Below are 11,011 nucleotides of genomic sequence, written 5' to 3'. Positions count from 1 at the left end.
AAACCAATGTTTTAAATATTCCTATTACTAAGTTACATTGATTACCCTTCCTTTGCTTCAACTTTTTTGTTAATATCTTTTTCCTCCTTTTCTCCTTCCTTGGTTTCTTCTTGCTTCTCCTCTTGTTCTTTTTCTTGCTTCTTCTCTTGTCCTTGTTCTTGCTTCTCATCTTGTTCTTGTTCTTACTTCTCATCTTGTTCTTATTTTTCATCTTTTCCTTCATCTTATTCTTCTTGCTTTTCCTCTTTCTCTATTTTTTCCTCTTTTTCTTCATCTTGATTTTCCTCTTTCTCTTTTAGTTGCTTCTCTTTGTGATCACTTTCTGGGTTTAGAATTGATCATCTAGAGCAACTGTGAATGAAAAAGAATATAAGATAATAGTTAGAACATAAGAACTTTGAAATATAAGTACAAAATACTTTATAACAAAGACATGTAATTTGAATAAATGTGAAGTTACCAATTTGTGGCGAGGTCAACAAGCTTTTCTCTTCATTCTCCTTGCTTTTTTGTCTTCTTTATTTTGTTCATCGATCTCATCATCATTCTTTTCCATGTTTCTCTCTTCATTACCCTCTTTGTTCACATTAAAAATATTAAGTAGAAACAATTAGTACACAACTTAGAAAAGTAAATAAGAAAATGAGTTTGAAAATAATGTGAAATTACCAACTATTGGTGATGGGATATTATCATTTTTCTTCTCATTGCTTTTCTTTTCTTCGTTGTTCTTCTCTTTTTCTCCTTCATTTGATATCAAATCTTCAAAATAATTATAAAGCACAATATTAGAACATAATTATATCATAAGGATTTGATTTGGAACATAAACATTAACTTTAATTTAGAACATAAAGTGTAAACTTTAGAACATATAGCGTAAACTTTAGAACATATAGCGTAAACTTTAGAACATAAGCATATACAAACATTCTATTTCATTCTTTTTAGTACTTTTCCTTTTTCAAATCAATTTATTCAAAGAACATTAATAAGAAATGAGTTTGAAAATATTGTGAAATTACCAACTATAGGTGAGGAGATACTATCATCTTTCTTTTAATTGATTTTCCTTTCTTCGTTGTTCTTTTCTTTTTCTCTTTCATTTGATGTCAAATCTTCATAATAATTATAAGACACAATTTTAGAACATAACTATATCATAAGGATTTGATTTGGAACATAAAAACTTGATGTGAGAGCATCACTTAGAACATAGGTATAATTTAGAAATTAAGCATGTAATTACCATGTCCCAATGTCTTTGGTGACTTTTTATCATTGAATTTCTTCCATGCTCTTTTCATCAACATATCCAATTCTTTTATGAATGCCGGCTCATCAAAGAAATGTTGATCTTGATTAAGTATAGAAAGGACTTTTATTCTTGATTTTCCAATGGCTATATATAAGAATACATAAGTTAGAGTCCAATAAGGCATTTATATATGTTGATCTATTTTAAATATAAAAATTACACTTTAGATTATATGTTGAATATACTTTAGAGCATAGGCTGAAAATAGTTTAGAACATAACCAAAAGCTAATTTAGAACATAAGTACTTTAGAACATGATTATAATACCTTTGTGGTATACTTGCACCAAATGTTGTCTATAGGATGATGCATTTTCCCATTTATTTCTTCCTCAACAAAGATATCTTTTGCTTGGTCCAACATGCTATACATCTCTTTCACATTCGATGCAAAGACTTTTTGCCAAATCTCCAAATTAGCTTAAAAAGCCCTAATATTTAGAACATAAAGTAATTAATATTTAAAACATTATAGTAATAAGTAAATAAATCAATAAAAAAAATATTAAAACATTATACCATCATGTCATTTGGAGAAGTGATAGAATTACAAGCCATGGATTGTTTTTCCATAACTTTCTCCTTTCCTTTGTCTTTCCCTTGCTTTTTTGACAATGTCATGGGTTGGTTTTTTCATTACTTTCTTCTCCCCTTGTTTTTCTCTAATTGTCAAGGGTTGCTCTTTCTTCTTGCCTTTGTCTTTCCCTTGCCTTTTTTCCAATTCCTTTTTAAATATAAATTACAAATCTTAGAATACATGTATAAACATAATGTATGGATAAATATAAAATGATAATTACCATTGATGGACCTTCACTTTTCTTTTCCTTATCCTCCGATTCTTTCTTCTTGATTCGACCCTACAAATCATAATATGAATAAATTACAAACTTTAGAACATAAAATAAACATGCATAATAAACTTTAAAACACATATACAATAAACTTTAGAACATATATTATAAAGTTTAGAACATATAGTATAAACTTTAGAACATATAGCGTAAAATTTAGAACATAAGCATATACAAAAATCATACCACATTCAATTTCATTCTTTCCAGTACTTTTCCTTTTCCAAATCCAAGGTCTTTCTCAAACTTCGATCTCGTATGAAACCTTTCTTTGTTCTACAATGCTTTTAGTGGAACTCCACGTGGTAGCTTCAACCCTTTCCTTTGTAGACGATCAAAATAGGATACCTACAAGAATTAATTAGACTATTTTAGTGCATTTTGATCATAATAATATAAATAACATATATAAAGAATGGTAAAAAAATTAAAAATTACCGTAAGAAAGATTAAAGGACCCGTGAAGAAAGATTCTCCATCTAGCCATCTTTTAGAACTTTCCATCAAGTGGTCCTTAACAAACTTGCACCAATCCAACTTAACTATATTATTTGTATCCTTGCAACTATACAAAAACTTAATGTATAGTTGTGTGCTATTAGTTGAACAGATGCAACTATTAACCACACAAACCAAAAAATTCCAAATGAATTCATCAGAAACTCGTTCTTGTGCTTTATCTACCTCTTTCACCATTTCGATCCTACTAATCAATAGTCCATTTGTTGGAGCACCCTGTAAGACACAAAATAAAATATATAAGTTAGAACATAGGTAGAAGTAATAATTAATATGCAGAAAATATTTTAGAACATAAGGATAAATTATTTTAGAACATAAGCATAAATTATTTTAGAACATAAGAGGTTATAATATCAATTGATTTAGAACATAGAGTATAATTCAAAACAACACTAGTAAATAAGCAGAAAATATAATTTAAAACATAAGCCAAATAACAAGTTTAGAATACAAGCACACAATAAAAATATTCATACCAATTCAAGGTCAAAGTTTTTTCTCCATTTTTGAATAAACTTTGCATATTCCACATTTGATTTTTCTTTTGTATCATGAATTTCGACATCTCCCATTGGCAATCCATATGTCATGTGAACATCAATTTCATCAAAGAATATTTCTTCTTCTCTCCCCGGTAGCATCAAACAACATCTTTTGGGATCAAAATTCGTAAGAAGTTGTTCTGTCAACCTAGATTTAAATTAAAGGTTTAGAATACAAAATACATATAGATTAGAATAGAAGTAAAAATAAAAATATACATTAACATAATAATTAAACTTTAGAACATTAAATAGAACCTTATAAGAATTAGAACATAATAGTTGATCTTTAAAACATAAAAATAAAAATAAAACTTAATGCTAGTGCTTACCAAGAATCGACATAATGTGGTGCATCCAATTCCAAAAAAGCTCCAAATCCAATTTCCTTAATTGCTTGTTTATGCTTATCAGAAAGATCTACCAACACTTGTTTCATCAACTCCTTAGCAGTGACTCTTTGATAAGCTGATCTCTTATTTTTTCCCCTTTGATTACTTTGACATCCTCATCATCCTTTTCTTTTTCAATCTTTCTTTTCTTACTTTTCACATTTTTTTTTCAGAACCACCTGAAAAAAGTAGAACATTAGAAAAAATTTTAAACTAATAAAAACATGAACTTTAGAACATCAGCATAAAGTGTAGAACATAAGCATATAGTTTAGAATACATGTACTTGTTAAAAACATGTACTTTAGAACATAAGCACATAGTTTACAACATGAGCACATAGTTTTATAACATGCGCAATCATATCAGATTATAAGAATACAAATTAGGAGAAAAAAAAATTTGAATTAGAACATGAACTTTAGAACATAAGTTTATTGTTTAGAACATAAGCATATAGGTTATTGTTATAAAAATAAAATTTAGAACATATGTATATAATTTAAAACATAAACTTGGAAATATAACCATGTAGCTTACAAAAATAAAGTTACATATTAATTAAATCATTTACTTTAGAACATAAGCATGAATGTAGAATATAAACATGCAATTTATGATATAAGCATATAATTTAGAACATCAACAAATAATTTAGAACCTTTTTACTATCATCTTTCACGTCCTCTCTTTCATCATCTTTCTCTTCCAACTTTGGTCCATCCATCTCATCATTAATATCATTTTTATCATCTTGATCATCATCCTCATCATCGTCATCATCATCTTCTTCCTTTTTTTTTTTTTCATTTTTCTAGGTGGTTGAATCCTTGATGGAAGCTTGCTACTTTTTTTTTCGTTTTAGACTTTGCACATGTTTCTCAAATTCAGCTTTGTCAATTATTTCCGCTTCATTTTCAACAACTTTCCTTTAAAATCAAATATAAATGATTTAGAACATATATGATAATCTTTAAAATATAATCAAAAGTACTTTAAAACATTGACATGTAATATAAATAATTTCCAACATATATGATAATCTTTAGAACATAATAGAAAACTTTAGATCATAATAGAAATATTTTAGAACATAATAGAAAACCTTAGAACATAATAGAAATACTTTAGAATATAATAGAAATACTTTAGAACATAAGGGAAAACTTTAGAACATAAGGGAAAAATAATACATAAACTTTAATTACTTTTTTCTTCCATAAGTAATTTTTTCATCTGGTAAAACAGTAATTTATTCTTTTGATTTTTCTTCATTTTGGCCTTGCATTTTGCTGCAAATTTAAGAAATAAAAAACATTAGTAACACTCCAATATTAGTAATATATTTTAAACATTGGAATAGTTTAAAACATGCTGAAAAATAGTTTAGAACATGTTATCATAATAATTATCTCGTCAAAAAAAAAAATTATGCACTTATTATAATAATTACCCCAAGCATCCACATGTCTACATCTCCATCATCAAAATTCCCCCAAGCACGATAGTTCACACTCAAAGTTACCATAAACTTATAAAGTCTAAAAAAATGCCCAAAGATGACAAGAAAATTAAACCACTGCTAATTCACGTACTAGATAAGAAAAACTTTTCTTACACAAGGAAGGAGGGAAGAGACATTACATCAAAAGATGACAAGGAGTTCTCTAACTAACAGGAGATGAAATATAAATATAATCACTCAAAGGCTCTCATGGCATAAGAACAAAAATGATGCATAGATAACAACAAATCCATCGCACAAGACAGTCAATGAGATGACTCCTAGCAACAACATTTAATCTAACACATGAAGTGCAATAATTATAATCTAATCAGTATATCTCATACAACCTAAAAATCCTAGTGAAAACCTGGACTACACCCACAACCCTCTTATGTATAAGCCACAACAATTCAGCAAACTCTTAGAGTCTCAGCACACCCAATCTCTCTCAATCACAAAAGATATAGCACTAATATGTTATTGTTATTCATATTGAAAGTTTCTTCCCTAGATATGGCCTTCATCCTTTTCGGAATCTCTGCTTACTAGTTTGAAAGAGAGAACGGTTGTGTTTATCCAAGTGTTGGTTAAAATAGTTACATACAGGAACAGTACACTGAGCTTACCAAATGTTCAAGATCTTGCTTGAAAGACTTCCTGACAAAAAAAAAAAGGACAAAAAAAAGGAAAAGGTGTTTTTTTAGCAAAAATCGAACTAATTCGAACAAAAAAATTCAAATATTGAGAATAATTTGCAAAAATTGAACTAATTCGTACAAAAAAAATTGACAGATCTATATTGTTAGAACAAAAATCTAACTAATTAATTCGCAAAAATTGAATAAAAATCGAACTAATTAATCTGCAAAAATTGAACAAAAATCGAACAGAATAATTCGCTATAATCAAACAAAATAATTCGCAAAAATCGAACAAAATAATTCACAAAAATCGAACAAAATAATTCACAAAAAATTCGAACCCTAAATTTGCAAAATTCGAACTCAAAAAATCGCACTTGAACAATCAAACTCAAAAAAATCGCACTTGAACTCCATACCAAAAATCAAACTCAAAAAATGAACCCTAAATTCGAACCCTAATATCGCAAAAATCACATAAAAAAACAGCAAAATCCACTTGAGCATCATGCTAATTTCATGAAAATTTGAACAAAATTGAAAAGAAAAACATACCTGAAACGAAAATCCTTCAAATTGCAACTTCTATGGAGATTTTTAGGGGTTTGAGGAGAGAGAAAATGAGAGATCCGTGAGGAAGAGAGAGAAAGTTAGAGGAGAGAGAAAAAGTTGGAAAGTGGGTAAGGGGATTGAAAAAGTTGGATACGTGTTTTAATCTTAACCGTCCAAAATAACTTAATCCTACGGTTGAGATGAGTTCTTATATAACTCGGGTTCTTATATAAGGAGGGGTTATATATATATGTACATGTATATATATATATATATATATATATATATATATATATATATATATATATATATATATATATATATATATATATATATACATATACATATAACATGTATATATATATATATATACATATATATGTATATATATATGTATATATATTTATATATATATATATATATATATATATATATATATATATATATATATATATATATATATATATATATAGGAGGGATCCGGTAAGAACCTTCCTCTATATAAGAACCCTATCTTATATAAGAACCAATATTTATTGTAGGATTAGATTGATTTGAACGGATCCGATTAAAGGAAGAGGAGCAATGACACTTTTGTAAATATTAAACTGTAACCTTTACTACTTAATCAAAAAATAAGAACATTCTCTCTCCTACTATACCCATTTACTTCTCTTTCTCTCTCCTAAAACCAAACACACTCTTCAAAACCTCCATTAACATACCAAATTCAAGCTTCTATTACGGATTTCGCTCAATTTTTTTGTCCCAATCAATGATTAATACTCATAAACTTGCACTAAACATATAAATTGAGCAATTTGAGTACATTTTTCGCCAAGCCCTAGTTGACGCAATTCGTTAGATTTGGGTACGATTTTTTTGAATTCGTTAGATGTTCATTGCTTATGTTTATTATATGTTCGAATTCGTTGTTTGAATTCATTAATTTCGTTGTTCTAATTCAATATGTTTGTTAGTTGATTTTGTTAGTTCTAATTTCGAATTTGTTGTTTGAATTCATTGAAATTGTAACCTTTTATTCATGTTGTTGGTATAGTTTTGTTACAGGCAAATATGCAATCATAACACAAAATTGGTACTCCGTAACTTTTGATGTTCCATTTATCATCTAAGTGTTCGATTAGGTAGGTGACAAACATGTTGAAAATTGCTTGGATTTATCAATCAAATTTTTTTTTCCTTAAAAAAAAATTGTATTTGCTGGCTACTTCGTAGTTTTTTTTGGCAAAAGATCATATCTAATTGCAGAATTGCTAGTTAAGATTACGTTTGTTTGGCTACTAATGTCCACCTTAGTTGAATTACTATAATAGTAACTTATTATTTAGATAAGTAACTTGATAAAAACTCATCATGTACTACCCACTTATATTTTAGAAGATAAACAAAAAAAAATTAATTTAGAATATAGCTTTAGAACATAAGACAAAAATCTAGAACATAGACAAAATGTTTAAAGCATAGGCTGAAAAAATTTAGAATATAGTAAAAAAAAAAAAAAAGAAAAGAAAATAGGCTTAGATTATAGGAAAAAGTCTAAAAGATATGAATAGAACACATGGAAAAAATTTAGAACGTAGGCAGAATATATAGAACATAGGATAAATAGATTTAGAACATTGTAAAAAATATTAGAACTAACATAGGCTTAAAATTTAGAACATAGCCCTACATCAAAGAAAAAAAATTTAGAACATACAAAGTAGGGAAAAAAAAATTAAAACATAAAAGAAAAAAAATTAGAACATAGGTGAAAAAAAAATTAGAACATAGGATTAAAATTTTTGGACATAGAATAAAAATTTAGAACATAGAAAAAAAATTCAGGTTATATAACTTTAGAACATAGGAAACTGATATTAGAACATAGGTTTACATCAAAAAAAAAAAAAATTTAGAACATAGTCTTACATCAAAGAGAAAAATTTATAACATAGAGAAAAGATATAGAACATGGAAGAAACAAAATTTGGAACATAGGATTAAATTTTAGAACATAGAATAAAAATTTAGGACATAGGAAAAAATTTCAGGTTATATACTTTAGAACATAGGCAACTGATATTAGAACATAGGCTTACATTAAAGAAAAAAATTTTAAACATAGGAAAAAAATTTAGAACACAGAAGAAAAAAAATTTAGAACATAAGTGGAAAAAAAAAATTTAGAACATAGGAAAAATTTAGAACATAGGATTAAAATTTTTGGACATAGAATAAAAATTTAGAACATGGGAAAAAAAATTCAGGTTATATAACTTTAGAATATAGGAAACTGATATTAGAACATAGGCTAACATCAAAGAAAAAATTTAGAACATAGTCTTACATTAAAGAAAAAAAATTTAGAACATAGGGAAAAGATTTAGAACATGGAAGAAACAAAATTTGGAACATAGGATTAAATTTTAGAACATAGAATAATAATTTAGGACATAGGAAAAAAATTCAGGTTATATACTTTAGAACATAGGCAACTGATATTAGAACATAGGCTTACATTAAAGAAAAAAAAATTAGAACATAGGGAAAAAATTTAGAACATAGAAGAAAAAAAAATTTAGAACATAGGTGGAAAAAAAATTTAGAACATAAGATTAAATTTTAGAACATAGAATAAAAATTTAGAACATAGGAAAAAAATTCAGGTTATATAATTTTATAAAATAGAAAATTATTGTTAAAGAAAAAACAATTAGAATAGGCAACAAATTTAGAACATAAGCAAAAAAAAAAAAGGTTTTAGAACATAGAAAAAAAATGTTAGAACACGTGTTTAAAATCTAGGAATTAGAACATAGGCAGAGAACTTTAGAACATAGAATAAAATTACTTAGATTAGGAGCTAGAGAAAAAAATTTAGAACATAAGAAAAAAAAAAATTAGAACATAGGTTAAATAATTTAGAACATAGGCATAAAACTTTAGAACATATGAAAACTAATTTAGAACATAAGAAGAAAATCTTAACTAATATAGAACATAAGAACATAGGGAGGCTCAAATCTTTAGAACATAGGCAAAAAAAATTTAGAACATAGGAAAAAAATTTAGAACATAGGATTATTGTTAGGTATGCAAAAACCTTCCTTTCAAAAAAAAAAAAAAAAAAAAGTATGCTAAAACCTATTAGCTCAAGTGGTAGAGCACTATGCAAATGTATAGATGATGTAGGTTCGATTCCTATATATGTTATCTCAAAAAATAACTTGAAAAACAAACGTAAACCAAAATATTTCATAAATAAACTAGAATAACTCAAAGTAAATAAAAAAAAATACCCAGAAATTAAGTAATCAAATTAGCGTTAAGTTTTTACAAAAAAAAAATGGCTTAAAATTGATTAATGAAAGTTTGAAAATTTTGTTATAAACAAATATAATATAATACTCTTTTCTACATTATACAAATGAACCTACGTGGGACTCGAACCCACATCTTTGTGCTTTTGCACAATGCTCTACTAGTTGAGCTAGTAGGTTTATTTCTTCTTATGTTCTATGAATCATAAATTCAGATTTAAAATTAAAGCAAAAGGACAACTAAAAACCTGAATGAGTAATAGAAGAAGAAGAAATTTAATGGACATAGTGTTGCAATTATTACAATAAGTAGAGTGACCCTTTAAACATACTTCGTAAAAGGTAAACTTTACAATGTAGTTAGAAAACTTTAGAACATAGAGGGAAAGACTTTAGAACATATAAAGAAACTTTAAAACATATAAAATAAGAGAAAAAAAACAACTAAAATAACCTGAATGAGTAACATAAGAAAAAGATCTATGTTGGACATCCATCATCCAAATCCATCAACAAATAAAAACCAAAAGCTATGGAAATTTAATTGGAGTATAATTGGCTTACTTCTACTAATTTTTTAGCCGTAGTTTTTAAGAAATGTATTGTAACTAGCATTTTCAATCTTGTGTAATCATCAAAATGCCCATAAGTTTATGGAGTTGCAAAGAGGACACAACCAATATAATTGTACAAGACTAATTTGTCCTTGATAAATCAATTGATGTAAACTTACACTTGAAAAGCAAACTCAAACTAAAATCATAGTCACCGCAATATACTCTAGTTCTCATATGTAATTCTCTAAATTCTTTCTTGTAGAATACAAAACACTACTATTTCACCTTATCTAACCATCATCTTGTCCAAACAACCATCGCCACACAATCACACATATACAACTCCACATAAACAAGAGCAAAACTATACTGATTTAGACATTTAGGAAACAATCACATAAAAGAACATACTTTATAGATCAAAGACTCAAAGTCACACAGAACCAAGCCAGCATCAAAATTCCCATAGAGAAATACAATAACCCACAATGAATTAAACAATTATCCGAATGGAGAATCTCACATCATACAATAAAAAATCAAAAAATCTAACATACGAAGTATAATTTAGCTAAAAAAACGCAAATACTTAATTTGTGAATAAATTAATTTCATATCAAATTTTAGAAAAATTATTTCAACAAATAAAGCAAAAAAATAATTGAAAATTGGCAAAATACACAAACTAAGAACATTAGATGTATAATATAATCGAATTATAAACAAAAATTCGATCATAATATTAATAAACTTACTTCTAATTGGTATAGGATTTCCGCATAAACCCAAAAGCATTAAAT

This window comes from Chenopodium album, chromosome 14, assembly GCF_948465745.1.
Source record: "Chenopodium album chromosome 14, dcCheAlbu1.1, whole genome shotgun sequence".
Lineage (NCBI taxonomy): Eukaryota > Viridiplantae > Streptophyta > Magnoliopsida > Caryophyllales > Amaranthaceae > Chenopodium > Chenopodium album.
The sequence above is the reverse complement of the archived record's forward strand: the minus strand, read 5'-3'. Positions refer to the sequence as shown.